The sequence below is a fragment of the Vicia villosa genome, linkage group LG5 (assembly GCF_029867415.1).
Source record: "Vicia villosa cultivar HV-30 ecotype Madison, WI linkage group LG5, Vvil1.0, whole genome shotgun sequence".
NCBI classification, from domain to species: domain Eukaryota; kingdom Viridiplantae; phylum Streptophyta; class Magnoliopsida; order Fabales; family Fabaceae; genus Vicia; species Vicia villosa.
The window spans coordinates 43,632,742-43,649,569 of record NC_081184.1 but is presented as its reverse complement, the minus strand read 5'-3'; positions in this window follow the sequence as shown (position 1 = coordinate 43,649,569).

The following is a 16,828-nucleotide window of genomic DNA, read 5'->3' as shown; positions in this document are numbered from 1 at the left end:
TTTCAGTTTCCATTCCTATTTGTAAATCAACAATAAAGTGGTATTTCTTTCAATTAATAAAGTGTGTTTATTTTCGCATTTACTTATTGTTCCTATAATATTCACCAAATAATTATATAAAAAAAAAGAGGAAAGTACATGTAAAAAAAAAAAAGAAGAATATAAAAAAAAAGAATATACATATATATATATATATATATATATATATATATATATATTTACTATAATAATGTGGATAAGACATGAACATAGCATAAGCATAACATTCATATCATGCATATCGTATTTAATTTCAAGGCATTAAAAAAAACTATCTTTATCTCCAGTCACACCATTGGAGAAGACAACCAAGCAACCATACCACCATACCAAACCCGTGCTCAGAAGAAGAAAGCCATGGAACAACTAGAGCAGAATCAAGCCGCCCTTCGCGAAGAAGTAACCCAGTTGAAAGTTACTATGGATGAGATTAAGGAAGGAATGGCTCAAATGTTGAGTTTCATGAAGGACATTAGAGATGAATAGGAAAAGGCTAGGGAAGCTTGGAGTCAGTATGAGGAAATACCGAACGATGGCAACCCGCTGTTAGGATTTGTTCGAGGCTTTGACCCTCACAAGTCAAATGCCCACTCCTCTAAGAGAGTTACCAGAACCCATGAAGAGGGAGAAGCTTCCCATGAAGGATTCATTCCCACCACTCAGAAAGAGGGGGCACCTCGCACTGTTCGCATCCCTGCTAACAATCCGCCTAAGGATGAGGACTACGTGGATTTGCAATATGGGGACGCGGACGAAACAAATCAGGAACCCCAACATAAGCAAACCCAATCTGATTCTGAAGAAAGTGCTAGAAATAGTGGACAAATCAAGGCGCTAGAAGAAAGGCTGAAAGCAGTAGAAGGATATGACGTCTTTGATGTGGATACCTATGAAATGAGCTTGGTGCCGGATTTGACTATTCCTCATAAGTTCAAGATACCCAACTTTGAAAAATACAAAGGACTTACATGCCCAAGAAGTCATTTACGCATGTACGTCAGGAAGATGGCTACTTATGCCAATGACCAAAAGCTAATGATGCATTTCTTCCAAGACAGTCTAAGTGGGGCATCTGTCGACTGGTACATGCAATTGGAAAAGACACATATCCGAAGCTAGAACGACATTGCTAATACATTCCGAAAGCAATACAAGTACAATCTGGACATGGCACCCAATAAGATGCAATTACAAAATTTGTCTCAGAAAAAGGAAGAATCGTTCAAGGAATACGCCCAGAGATGGCGAGAAATGGCGTCTCGAGTCCAACCTCCGTTATTGGAAAAGGAGCTGGTTGACATGTTTATGAGAACTTTACAAGGACCATACTATGATAAGATGATCGGAAGTGTATCCTCAGGATTCTCAGATCTAGTGGTCATCGGAGAAAGGATTGAGGACGGAATCAAAATTGGGAAAATAAAAGGAGCACCATCTAACTCTTATCACTCAAAGAGGCCCACCTCAACCTTCGCTAAAAAGAAGGAAGGGGAGACCAATGCAGTAGTGCATCAAGAGGCTAGACCTCCTATGGCATACCCACCTCAACAAAATAGGTTCCAAGCGCCGCAAAGGAGATTCGATCCTTTGCCCACTTCTAAAAGCGAAATACTAAAGTACTTGGTGAACGAGTCATTAGTGGAACTCAGGCCTATGCCACCCCCGCTCCCCAAAAAGATTCCACCCACATTTAACCCAAACGAAAGGTGCGAATTTCACGCTAACTCCCCCGGACTCACACTAGAGAAATGTTAGGCTTTCAAACACAAGGTTCAAGACTTGATAGAGTCAGGGGCAATCGCTTTTGACAAACCTAACATGAAGACGAATCCCATGCCTCGTCATGATGGCACAGTTAATGCGATCGAGGTCGTACTGAGCAAGAGTTAGTTCAACAACGGAGTTCCCCCATAGATTCCCTTAAGAGGTATCTACTTACAAAGGGGTTCATCCTATAACATAACGAAGCTTTTAAGAACACCCTGCAAAGACTCGTGGACCAAGAAGTGATCCAGTTGAAAGAGTATCCTGAAGAGGAGTATGTGGCCATGCTAGATAGGAATGAGCCATTAATAATACCCATTCAAGGGGAAAGGAAGCCTCTAATTATCCCTTGTTCCCAAACACCGTTGCTAAAACCCACACAAAGGCATACCAGGATTATCCCAGTCAAAGCTCCATACCCTGTGGACAAGATGAAAGCGGTCCCTTGGGAATATAACTCTGTCACTAATACTGTCGTGACAAACATTGTTGGGCCTGGGGGCATGACTCATTGTGGCCGCATATTCAATACTGCACGACCAAATGAAAACTTGGCGCAAGCAAGTAATCAAACTACTGTGGTCCCGACTGAAGAAGGCATGTCCAAGGATAAGGAGATCACCAATAAAGATGCTGAGGAGTTTTTGGCATTAATCAAGAAAAGTTTGACGGATAGAAAAACACTTAGAAGGGGGGGGGGGGTTGAATAAGTGTAGCTTTAAAACTTGTAAGATAAAAACAATTTGCACAATGATTTTTATCCTGGTTCGTTGTTAACTAAACTACTCCAGTCCACCCCCTTGGAGTGATTTACCTCACCTGAGGATTTAATCCACTAATCACACAAGATTACAATGGTTTTCCACTTAGACAACTTCTAAGTCTTCTAGAGTATACTGATCACAACCTGATCACTCTAGGGACAATCTGCTTAGATATCCTCTAAGACTTTCTAGAGTATACTGATGAACAACCTGATCACTCTAGTTCTTACAACTTAATGTAAACAAATTCTAAGAGTTACAATGCTTCTTATAAAGTTATTATCACAACTGTGATTTTCTCTTAAGTTTAAGCTTAATCTCACTAATATATTACAACAGCAATGTAATGAGGTTGAAGATGAAGTTTGAGAGCTTTTTGAATTTGACAGCGTTTCTGTATATTTGTGCAAGTGTTCTATTCAGAATTCGTAACATTGCTTCTCATCAGAACTTCAATTTATAGGCGTTTGAGAAGATGACCGTTGGGAGCATTTAATGCTTTGCGTATTCCGTACAACATTGCATTTAATGTTTCACTCTTTTGTCAACTACCTCGAGCCTTGCTTTCGCTGTGTCTACTGACGTTGCCTTTAATAGCTATTAACGTTCCTTTTGTCAGTCAGCGTAGCCTTCCATCTTGTACTTGCTTCTGATATGATGTTTGTGTAAACAACGTTTGAATATCGTCAGAGTCAAACAGCTTGGTGCAAAGCATCTTCTTGTCTTCTGACCTTGAAGTGCTTCTGAGCGTGATACCATGAGAACTTCAGTGCTTCTGCTTCTGATCTCAAGTCCTTCTGATGCTTCCATAGACCATGTTCTGATTCTGCTTGACCATCTTCTGATGTCTTACCAGACCATGTTCTGATGTTGCATGCTGAACCTTCTGAGTCAGTGCTTCTTGCGCTGATTTTGTGCATACTCTTTATATAATTCCTAAAATGGAAATTGCATAGTATTAGAGTACCACATTATCTCATACAAAATTCATATACATTGTTATCATCAAAACTAAGAATATTGATCAGAACAAATCTTGTTCTAACAAAGTTATTATAGAGTGGTGGACCGGTTACACCAAACTCCGTCCAAAATATCACTCCTCTCGCTACTAGTGCACTCGGAGAAACATCGAGACGCCTTGATGAAAATCCCGAATGCCGCACACGTGACCAAAGACATCACTGTAAACCAATTCGATGGAATGGTGGCTAATCTCACTGCTGGGGCATGCTTAAGTTTCAGTGATCATGAGCTACCCTCACAAGGGAAGGAGCATAACAAAGCCTTGCATATCTCCATACAATGTGGGAAAGCTCACTTATCTAGAGTTCTGATCGACACACGTTCATCATTAAATGTGATGCCAAAAGCCACGCTTGATAAGATAGCTTTGGAAGGTCTAGTAGTTAGACCAAGTCGTCTAGTAGTCAAGGCCTTCAATGTGTCATACCCCAAAATTTACCCGGTGCAATTCCCGTTTTAATTTATTATGGGTGTTAAAAATTAAGAGCCATAGGGTTTAATATACCTATTATTAAACTCGCTCTCTTATAAATTCCCGTATAAATCGGTGGAGGTGTGAATATCAAATATTTGAGGTCCAATTTATTTTGGCCCATTTATTTCATTTAACCATTCTATTATCTTTTTATTTTTATTTTTTACTGTTACTAACTATAAGGTTATTATTGTTAATATTAGAATTATTGTTATTATTAATCCTTATTATCAGAATTATTTGAATATTATTTAACTAATTAGTTTTTCGTTAATTAATAAATTAAGTGATTGAAATTGGGGTTTATTAAGTTTTTCGTTTGTTGTTGTTTTTGTTACTCGTTTGGGCCAAGAACAAGTCAACAGATAATTGGGCCACGTGGGTGTTGGATTTGGGCCAGGTTGAGTTGAATTCGGATCGGGTTAAACCCGGATCCTGTTCATCTTCCATCTCTCTCTCGGAAACCCTAGCTGCGCAACCTCCTCCAAACAACAAACCCTAACTTTAGTCCAAGCCCAGAAAATCAAATCAATTCGTAACAAATCTAAATCAAAACAATATTACAACAAAATCAAATTTCATTAACAATCAATATTATTACTTCAGATTATACAATCGGTTTACAAAATAACGTAAACCAAATCAAATCAGATCCTAAAAAACTAATTGAATCTTGAAACAAATCTAATAATACCTAAATCAAATCTAACCTAATTTAATCAGAACCCTAACTATAAAAGAAGAGGAGAAATTTAACATCGGGGAGGAGTTTGGCAGAGGAAAGAACCCCTGGCGCCGCTGCTCTTCGCGTTTGGATCTTCACTCTCGATCGTACCTGCAAACACACACGGAGGGAGAGATTAGATCAGGAGGGAGCTTACACTTCCAGAATACAAGATTAAAAGGTATCAATCGAATCCACTTAGCTTAAGATCTTGAATTGCATGCTCTATTGTGACTGTGCTTTGAATCTGGGTACGAATTGGAAGGTTTTATGTTTCGATTTAGGGTTAGGGTTCATCAATTTAGGGTTAGGGTTCATGGGTTTTGAAGGGATCTGGGTTTAAACATGAAGGTCTGGGTGGGGACGATGAAGATTCATCGGAATCTTCATCGGTTTTCAAGGTTCACGGTGGCTGGAGGGTGGTGTGAGGGGTGGCCGACGGTGGTTGTGGTTTATTTTCTGGGTTTCGTTTGAGTGTAAGGAAGAGAGAAGAGAGAGCGAAAGGGAGTAGAGAGAGGAGAGAGACCGAGAAAGAAGAGAGAGAGAAAAGGTGGAGAAATGAAATGGAGAAATGAGAAAGGGTGGGATGTAGCTCTCGTTCAGCCGTCCGATGCATGACATGTGGCTTCTTGATAGCCATACGTCTCACACATGAACTTTGATTCTGTGTGCATACCTCATCATACTCCTTCAACGCAAATACATGCAGGCCATAGGATGCCTGTAGATCTAGATCCAACGCTCCACACTTGGGTACATAGCGTAAACCATACACGCGTGCCACACACAACCAAACAGATTACCACATAACTTTGGGTTTGGCCTTTTACTTCTTACACCACCCCAATTTGCTAATACCCAACAAAATACACCCCCCTGTAAATAAACAAAATAAAACCTATTTAAATTAATTTTAAGAAAGATTAATTTGTTTTTTTTGATAACTAATTAACTAAAATTCTAAAATGTGTCAATTGTCTTTTTTTGATAAACTAATTAATCAAATTTCTAAAATTTGTTTAATTGTTTTTGTTGATGACTTAATTTCTCCTCGAACCGACTAAATCCATTAGTCGTATTAGACGAGAAATAAATTGTTCTGATTAATTTATAAATTTAAGTAACTCTCAATAATTCTCTCCTCGACCCGATTGAAGCTATTAGTCGCTTTAGACGAGAGATAAAAATATACAAACTAAAACACCTTCAATTTGCTGCCCGCGATGATCAATCTATCGATCTGAGCAATCAGCAATGCCTTTAACCCGTTAGCTATACTGACCAAATCCATTGGTCACCGCATCTAACGGTGCCATATCAAATCAGGGTTGTACGCCCAAAACATTAAAACACTAAACCACGACACTACGGATTTTCATCCCTGCAAATACTGTGATTTTTAAATCTATGACAAGGTAACTCAAAATACCTTCAAAATAACTTCAAATACATTCATATCAAATTCTAAGGCGTACAACCCCGCCCGAACTACGTTGACTCTGATTCTCCATAAGGAGATACGTAGGCACTTGGATAACCAAGGCGAGTCCCCTTCCCTAAAATCTCAATTCAATTCTAAATCTCAATTTTTCCCCTATTCAATTCTTTAGCTATTAACCTTAATACTCTTAGCCAAAATTGTTACCTTAGATTCAAAGCCAATAGGAAAGGGTTGAGGGTGCCTAACACCTTCCCTCGACCTGATTATAATAATCTTACCCCGATCTCTTAACTGCGTAGGGTTTCCTATTCGCCCTTCAGAATAGGTGGCGACTCTAAAAGTCTATTTTTAGGGCAGGTTGCTACAGCTGGCGACTCTGCTGGGGATTAGTGATAACAAAACTGTAAATTATTATGTTCCTTTAGGTTTTGGCAGGGTTTAGGTTTTGGCGAATCAATTAGGGTTTGGCTAATTTGCCAAAACTAGGGTTGTGAGTTAGGATTTAGGTTTTTCTTTTTATTTAAATATTTAATTTAATTTATTTATTTATTTACGGTTTTATTTACAGTAACTATCTTTTACAGTAATTTTTAAATGTTTATTTAATTATCACTTGTTTTACTGTATTTGTTGGGATTATGAAACTGTTGTTAAACCTAAGCGTGGGAATTATAATAATGACCAGAGGGGAATTACATCGCCTACGAGTCTTATTATAATTCCACTCAGAGTGGGTTGAATATCCGGAAAGGTCTGATACGAGGCTTGACCTTGTTGAGGGCTGGACTTGGTATTTGGCTGATCTCTCTGGGAACCAACCCCTAAAATTCGAACCTCATGGACCAATGAGTTGTTCCAAAATCCAAAGAGACAAAAAGTCTCGGCGGCTACGAACAATCCCATGAGACCTTCTAGAACATTCCCGTGGGAAGGGTAGGCTCCTGAGCCGTTACGTCGAACCTATGAACCTAGGGCTTATGTGCTTATGTGTTTAACTGTACGCTTTCATTATTTCTTATATATATCTCATATAATTGTGGCATTCATCATGCATCATGTGCATTCTTGCATCGGGTCTTATCAAAAAAAAAAGGTGATAAAAAAAAAGGAGTTATTATATTTAACCAATGGATGTGGATAAGGCATAAACACGCATAAAACATATCATTCATGGCATGCATATCATTTTCATGGCATTGAAAGAAGATCTCTCTTTTACCTTCAGAGCAAGAGACCATTGGGAAGGATAATCTAACATCCCGACCGCCTTATCAAACAAGATTTCGGCAAAAGAAATCAATGGAGCAGCTAGAACAGAATCAAGCCGCCCTTCGTGAGGAAGTGACCCAATTGAAAGGCACTGTTGAGGATCTCAAAGGAGGAATGACCCAAATGCTGAGCTTCATGAAAGATCTCATGGATAAGCAAGAAAAGGCTAAGGAGGTTCAAGACCAGTATGAGGAGATCCCCAACGATGGAAACCCGCTGCTAGGATTTGTTTCAGGCTTTGGCCCGGCTAAGGACAGACCTCAGGTCCGATCTGTCAGGAGAGCTATCCAATTCCAAGAGAAAGGAGAAACCTCTCAAGAAGGTTTTGTCCCCACTCCACAAACTAAAGGGACAACCCGCACAGTTCGCATTCCTGCTAACAATGTCCCTAAGGATGAAGATTACTCGGATCTACAATACGGAGTGCAAGAGGTGGACAACACAGACCAAGCACCTCAGACGCAGCAGTCTAATCCCAACTCTAGGGAAGACTTCAAGGACAGTGAACAGATCAAAGCGCTAGAGGAGAGACTAAAGGTGGTAGAAGGATACAATGCTTTTGATGTGGATGCCCTCGAAATGAGTTTGGTCTCAGACTTGACTATCCCACACAAATTCAAGATTCCTGACTTCGAGAAATACAAAGGACTCACATGTCCGAGAAATCATATGCGTATGTATGTGCGGAAAATGGCTGCCTATGCCCACGATCAAAAGCTGATGATACATTTTTTCCAAGATAGCTTAAGTGGGGCGTCAGTTGATTGGTACATGCAATTGGAGAAATCCTATATCCGAAGCTGGAATGATCTTGCTAATACCTTCTTGAAGCAGTACAAGTACAACCTGGACATGGCACCTAACCGGATGCAATTACAAAACATGTCACAGAAGAAGGATGAATCATTCAAGGAGTATGCCCAAAGGTGGAGGGAAATGGCCTCTCGAGTCCAACCTCCCTTGATGGAAAAAGAACTGGTGGGCATATTTATGAGTACTTTGCAAGGACCATACTATGATAAGATGGTCGGAAGCATATCTTCAGGGTTCTCGGACTTAGTAGTCATTGGTGAAAGGATTGAAAATGGGATAAAAAATGGGAAGATACAAGGGGCACCCTCAGGTTCCTATCAAGCAAAGAAATCATATGATGGGAAGAAAGAACCCAGCACTGTAGGAGCAATCCTAGTCAGTCAGACCCCGGCACTATAACAGAAGGATCAGCAAAAGCAACAGGGTGGCCAACGCCCCTGGAGATCCAAACCAAAACGATCATTCACCCCATTGCACATGCCACTATCTCAAGCTTTGCAACATCTGCTCAGTCAAAACATGATAACTCGGCTGCCTCCATACTCGGCTCCAGCTAACCCCGCTCCTGGGTACAAGCATCATGCTAGGTGCGCTTATCATTCAGATAGTCCTGGTCATGATACAGAAGATTGTGGGCCGTTGAAGCACAAGATCCAAGATCTAATTGAAGAAGGGCTCATTGAGTTTGAACAGCCTCGCAAGTCTAATGCTACAAGTGGCTAGAAGAAGGGTTTCCTTAGATCATTAGTTTTTGCTTTCGTTTGCAATTTCTTTTCAGTTTGTTTAAACATTGGTTTGCGGTATACGCTATGTACTTTACAAAAATCATTAATGCATTGCTTACGTTTGTCTTGGTTTATTCCTAGTGTTTTCACTATATTCAAAACTGTGTTTTTACTTGGTTTTATTATTTGTGATATTCAACTTTTGTTCAAAGATGTGTACCTTTAGAGGGAGAATGACGAAAACGATACCACAATATCATACAGTACGCTTTCGAACAGACCGTGTTGACGATGTACAGGCATTGTTTCAATTCTAATACAGTGGAGATATAAGGATGTTAATCCCTCGTCAACCCCTTTGAGCCTAAGAAGTAGGAGTTTTCCTTCACGTACAAAATAAAAACCCTCAAAATATAACCTGGGGAAGGGTAGCTGTTCAGTTAACTTGATTATCCCAAATTGTTCCTTTGAACATAATCACTGATGGTTCTCCGTCATAATTAAGCCTGGCAGTCAATGTCCGCAAAGAAAAAGAAAAAACAACGCAAGGCCAGCCGAGTCAAAACCTATTAAGGAGACTTAGGCAAAATTGGGGCATCCCGCTGACTGTAATTTTAAATAAACAGTTCAGGCAAAATTTAGGGATAATAAAGTAAAAAAAAGGGTCACTATATACCCTTGAGAAAGGGGAAATATTACAAAAGGAGGATGACTGTCTTTGCTGATAAACCTTTGGTTTTTGAACCATCATAAATATCAATGTTATAATTCCCAAAGTCTTTTGGAGCCTAAATGCACAGTTAACTGAGCGTAGGACTGGAGAACGTCACGAAGATTGGGGTGGGTACAAATAAACTTTGAGCCATTATCCTTTGTTTCTTAAAACCATGAACCAGGCCACGTTACAACCCTTAAAAGTCCTAGCTGAAACATGGTTAGTTCGAAAGCATGCCGTTACCAAAAGGTATCCTGACTCCTTAAGGTCTACTATAACTCTTGAGTTGATATCACTTTCTTACAAAAAAAAAAAACTCTGTTTTACTCAAAAATGTTTTAAACTTTCAAGACAGACGTATGCATTCGCATCTTATGAATTTCATCGTAAAGCACACTGATCTATATAGATTCAAATGTTTTAACATCAAGGAGAAGTTGCATGGGGCATGGCTAATGGCTAAAAAAAAAATCCTACCGACATGCGCAATAGCTTTAAAAGCGCATCAAAGAAGAAATATCTCTTACGCCTGACTCGGATGGCTAGTGTATACACAAGGCATAGCCCGTTGTCATCCTATTTATCTGGGGCAATCTAATCAAGATCCATGGGATCTCTCAAGGACTCTGAATAGCCCATGGGGCAAGTCCATTACTATGGGGGCACATTGCAAAAGGTCACTCAGTATCAAATGTTGTCAATACCACTCTCATGCCCTTTCCAGGAACTTTTATAGAACATCTCTCAATCTGTCCATGTGGTCTTCTTTAAGACATGTTCAAATGTCTATTATCCTTTCTAGGAGCCCCTTTTCAAATAGTCTTCTTTAAGACACATTCCACAAACCTTTCCAGGTGTCTCTTGTCATTTTTCAGAAATCTTTTCAGATAGTCTTCTCTAAGACATATTCCTTTCTAAAAACCTTTTCTAGGTAGTCTTCTGTAAGATGTCTCCTAACTTTTTCAGTCTTCTTTAAGATATTCCTTTTCAGGTAATATTCTCCAAAAAAAAATCCCTCGTCCTTTCCAGGAACCTTTCTAGGTAATCTTTTAAAAGACGCCCGTCAATCTTTTCAGACATGTCCAAACTTCTCTTATGCTTCCAAAAATTGTGTCAAACTTTGTATAAAGTACAGTCTTCTTTTGGACGGTCTCCTATCCTTTCTAGGATAACCTTCTTCAAAATGTCTTTTCCTAAGTTTTGTTTAAAACACTACATTCCTTAAAACACTCTTTGTCCTTTATGGGAATCTTTTGACCTTCTTTGCAAATGTGCCTCCCCGAGCATTGTTTAAAGCACAGTCTTGTTCAAGACAATCTCGTATCCTTTCCAGGAATCTTCCAAGTAATCTCACAGAAGACATCGTCTCATCCTGAGTATTCAGTGAACTTTTGTCCATCGGACACGACTAAGACGCATGACTAATTCTGAAAAGCATCTGCTTCACATTCGAATCAATACCTAGCATCAGAGAGATTGGGTTAATCAAAGGCGATCATTGCTAATAAAGATCCCTGAACCGGGTGAACCACATCTAGGGGGTTCTCCTAAACAGGGGCAAAATAGCAAGGATTATAGGGGCATACAATCAAGGATCCTACTGACTAGGGGCATATCTTTCAAAAATTCAGATACTGGGGCAATGCATATCAGGTTCATGGCATAACATGGTAATATTCGAGCTCTCTCTAAGGATATTTCCTCCAAGTCAAAATGGTGTGTCTCTCAGAATTTCTGATATTGAGGAAATCACGCCAGTATCACACAAGGAGCATTGCTGTGTAATTGGCCTTCTTACGCATGTATTACCCACAACCCACGATGTGGGATTGTCATACATACATAATTCTCGTTTATTTCGAGAATCTCATTACATGACACATACATCATAACATTGCACAAATTCAACATTTGCCTTTTCAGGTCACTTCCTAATCAAAGGGATGTTGTCATCCAATTACAGCGCAAATACGATCGTATCAATGATTCAATCTTAATAGATACAATTCTAATACCTCATTCCAAGTCTTTTTAAAGACAATGCAGAAACAATCAAAGAATTTATTACCTCTTAAGGTAGTCTTCTCCAAGACGCTTATCAACCTTCCTTATCCTCTCTAGGAGTTTTCCTATGTCAAGTCTTGTTCGAGACATATCTGGGTTAACCTTGTAATTTTGTTTAAAATATTTCGTATCCTTTCTAGGAACCTTTCTGGGTTGGTTTTGTTTAAGACATTTCATATCCTCTCTAGGTTAGTCTTGTTTAAGACATGTCATCTCCCGTCTAAAAGCCTGTCAAGGTTATCTTGTTTAAGAAGTTCATGTCTTTTTAGAAACCTCTCTAGGTAATCTTGTTTAAGACGTTTCATATCTTTTTAGAAGCCTCTCTAGGTAATCTTGTTTAAGACATTTCATATCTTTTTAGAAGCCTCTCTAGGTAATCTTGTTTAAGATATCTCACATCTTTTTAGAAGCCTCTCTAGGTAATCTTGTTTAAGATATCTCATATCTTTTTAGAAACCTCTCTAGCTAATCTTGTTTAAGACGTTTCATATCTTTTTGAAGCCTCTCTAGGTAATCTTGTTCAAGATACTCCATATCTTTTAGGAGCCTTTCTAGGTAGTCTTGTTTAAGACATGTCTCAACTTCTTTAGGTAATATTCTTCAAAAATTTATCCAATCTTTTAAGAGTTTCATCAGTTAGTCTTCTCTAAGACAATTCTTCCCGAGCTTTGTTTGAAGCCTAGTCTCTGTCACATCTGTCAATGATCTATCCTATTAGTCTTATGTAAGACAATACTTCATCTCTCCTCAAATACAATCCGAACTAGGATTCGCGAAACATCTCAAAAGGGTCAAACAAATTCAATGGGTGATAAGGAGATAAGACGTTGGAGTTATCATACATACTCATCTGCATACACACAACATTTACATGTGTAATCATTCATACATCTACAATGCATACGCATTTACAAAACAATTTTCTATACAGGTAAACTTGTCCGAATCAGGGCAAGTGACTCCTATTGGTGCAGGAAAAGCTTGCTAGCACTATGGCGAACTGATTACAACTAACTGCAAGTCCTCGCTATGTGAGACTCAGGCTTTAGCGAGGCGATTATGTTTTCCTCACACTAACTGCAAGGTAAATTTAGGGGTCTTCCATTATTTAATAACTCTTCGATCCGAAAAGCGTGAGACCTGCGTACTCTCACGCCATTCAATCCAAGATAATTAAATAGGGGCAGCTGTCATACCCCAAAATTTACCCGGTGCAATTCCCGTTTTAATTTATTATGGGTGTTAAAAATTAAGAGCCATAGGGTTTAATATACCTATTATTAAACTCGCTCTCTTATAAATTCCCGTATAAATCGGTGGAGGTGTGAATATCAATTATTTGAGGTCCAATTTATTTTGGCCCATTTATTTCATTTAACCATTCTATTATCTTTTTATTTTTATTTTTTACTGTTACTAACTATAAGGTTATTATTGTTAATATTAGAATTATTGTTATTATTAATCCTTATTATCAGAATTATTTGAATATTATTTAACTAATTAGTTTTTCGTTAATTAATTAATTAAGTGATTGAAATTGGGGTTTATTAAGTTTTTCGTTTGTTGTTGTTTTTGTTACTCGTTTGGGCCAAGAGCAAGTCAACAGATAATTGGGCCACGTGGGTGTTGGATTTGGGCCAGGTTGAGTTGAATTCGGATCGGGTTAAACCCGGATCCTGTTCATCTTCCATCTCTCTCTCGGAAACCCTAGCTGCGCAACCTCCTCCAAACAACAAACCCTAACTTTAGTCCAAGCCCAGAAAATCAAATCAATTCGTAACAAATCTAAATCAAAACAATATTACAACAAAATCAAATTTCATTAACAATCAATATTATTACTTCAGATTATACAATCGGTTTACAAAATAACGTAAACAAAATCAAATCAGATCCTAAAAAACTAATTGAATCTTGAAACAAATCTAATAATACCTAAATCAAATCTAACCTAATTTAATCAGAACCCTAACTATAAAAGAAGAGGAGAAATTTAACATCGGGGAGGAGTTTGGCAGAGGAAAGAACCCCTGGCGCCGCTGCTCTTCGCGTTTGGATCTTCACTCTCGATCGTACCTGCAAACACACACGGAGGGAGAGATTAGATCAGGAGGGAGCTTACACTTCCAGAATACAAGATTAAAAGGTATCAATCGAATCCACTTAGCTTAAGATCTTGAATTGCATGCTCTATTGTGACTGTGCTTTGAATCTGGGTACGAATTGGAAGGTTTTAGGTTTTGATTTAGGGTTAGGGTTCATCAATTTAGGGTTAGGGTTCATGGGTTTTGAAGGGATCTGGGTTTAAACATGAAGGTCTGGGTGGGGACGATGAAGATTCATCGGAATCTTCATCGGTTTTCAAGATTCACGGTGGCTGGAGGGTGGTGTGAGGGGTGGCCGACGGTGGTTGTGGTTTATTTTCTGGGTTTCGTTTGAGTGTAAGGAAGAGAGAAGAGAGAGCGAAAGGGAGTAGAGAGAGGAGAGAGACCGAGAAAGAAGAGAGAGAGAGAAAAGGTGGAGAAATGAAATGGAGAAATGAGAAAGGGTGGGATGTAGCTCTCGTTCAGCCGTCCGATGCATGACATGTGGCTTCTTGATAGCCATACGTCTCACACATGAACTTTGATTCTGTGTGCATACCTCATCATACTCCTTCAACGCAAATACATGCAGGCCATAGGATGCCTGTAGATCTAGATCCAACGCTCCACACTTGGGTACACAGCGTAAACCATACACGCGCGCCACACACAACCAAACAGATTACCACATAACTTTGGGTTTGGCCTTTTACTTCTTACACCACCCCAATTTGCTAATACCCAACAAAATACACCCCCCTGTAAAATTAATTTTAAGAAAGATTAATTTGTTTTTTTTGATAACTAATTAACTAAAATTCTAAAATGTGTCAATTGTCTTTTTTTGATAAACTAATTAATCAAATTTCTAAAATTTGTTTAATTGTTTATGTTGATGACTTAATTTCTCCTCGAACCGACTAAATCCATTAGTCGTATTAGACGAGAAATAAATTGTTCTGATTAATTTATAAATTTAAGTAACTCTCAATTTATAAATTCTCTCCTCGACCCGATTGAAGCTATCAGTCGCTTTAGACGAGAGATAAAAATATACAAACTAAAACACCTTCAATTTGCTGCCCGCGATGATCAATCTATCGATCTGAGCAATCAGCAATGCCTTTAACCCGTTAGCTATACTGACCAAATCCATTGGTCACCGCATCTAACGGTGCCATATCAAATCAGGGTTGTACGCCCAAAACATTAAAACACTAAACCACGACACTACGGATTTTCATCCCTGCAAATACTGTGATTTTTAAATCTATGACAAGGTAACTCAAAATACCTTCAAAATAACTTCAAATACATTCATATCAAATTCTAAGGCGTACAACCCCGCCCGAACTATGTTGACTCTGATTCTCCATAAGGAGATACGTAGGCACTTGGATAACCAAGGCGAGTCCCCTTCCCTAAAATCTCAATTCAATTCTAAATCTCAATTTTTCCCCTATTCAATTCTTTAGCTATTAACCTTAATACTCTTAGCCAAAATTGTTACCTTAGATTCAAAGCCAATAGGAAAGGGTTGAGGGTGCCTAACACCTTCCCTCGACCTGATTATAATAATCTTACCCCGATCTCTTAACTGCGTAGGGTTTCCTATTCGCCCTTCAGAATAGGTGGCGACTCTAAAAGTCTATTTTTAGGGCAGGTTGCTACACGATGGATCACAAAGTCCGGTATTTAGAGAAGTAGACCTCCCTGTGGTATTTGGTCCCCACACCTTCTGCATCAATTTCCAAGTGATGGAAATTGAACCATCTTATACCTGCTTATTGGGACGTCCCTGGATTCATGCCACTAGGGCAGTTACCTCCACTCTCCATCAGAAAGTAAAATTTGTGGACAGAAACTCTATAGTGACCGTCAACGGGGAGGAGGACATCTTTGTTATCAACCTGGATTCGTACCGATACATCGAGGCAGGAGAAGGGGCGTTAGAAACCTCATTCCAAGCACTAGAGATCGCGACTGCTGTCACACTACCGGTAGAGAAGATACGAAGGGCGGTAACATCCTAGAGAGACCTGCAAGACCTAAAAATGGAAGGTTGGGGCAAAGTTCCAGAAGTTCAAGAGAAGAAGGATCGTCTGGGGTTAGGATATCAGCCAACAAGGAAAGCTGCAAAGGAAGAACAACGATTCCCTCCAATCACGCAAACTTTTGTCACAGGCGGATATGAACATGTATCTGTGATATCTAGCATGGATTCTAAGGAGGGTACATCCAATTTTTCCTAATGATCAGACCAGGAGAATAGCTCCAAAATTGGACAAGCCTGGAGATACCGGAGATAGTTTCTATTTCAAAGTAATTTGCTTTTGTCGTGTGTTTTATTTCCCTTTCAATAAATAAAAAAAACAACATCGCTCATGCCTCGCCCAAAGCATAGAGTTGGTTTGTAAGGGCCCCATTTACTTTCAAAGTTGAGTTTATTACTAAAATTGTCGTTTGCATTTGGTATTGAAAACATTGTCTCTTTCTTGCATTTACTTTCTTAAAATGACAAATAACTTTCTTGCATAAAACAAAAAGAACAACCATATCTGCATACTAAAACAAAACATAAAAACATGTGCAGATCACTTTCTAACACTACCGATAATAATACTGCTGAAACTCAATATAAGCTCGAGGCTCTCGCTAATTAGTCTGAGGAAGGGGATGAGGAAGACGATGAACTTCAGGAAGAATTGTCAAGGCTAATTGACAGAGAATCCAAAAGCATGCTCCCTCCTCAAGAAGCCATTAAAATCATAAACTTGGGCACAGACAAAGAACCTAAGGAAATCAAGATTGGGGCAACACTGAACGAGGACATAAAAGCGACGTTGGTCAAGCTCCTCCACGACTATGTAGAAATATTCGCTTGGTCATATCGTGACATGCCCGGATTGGACACAGATATCG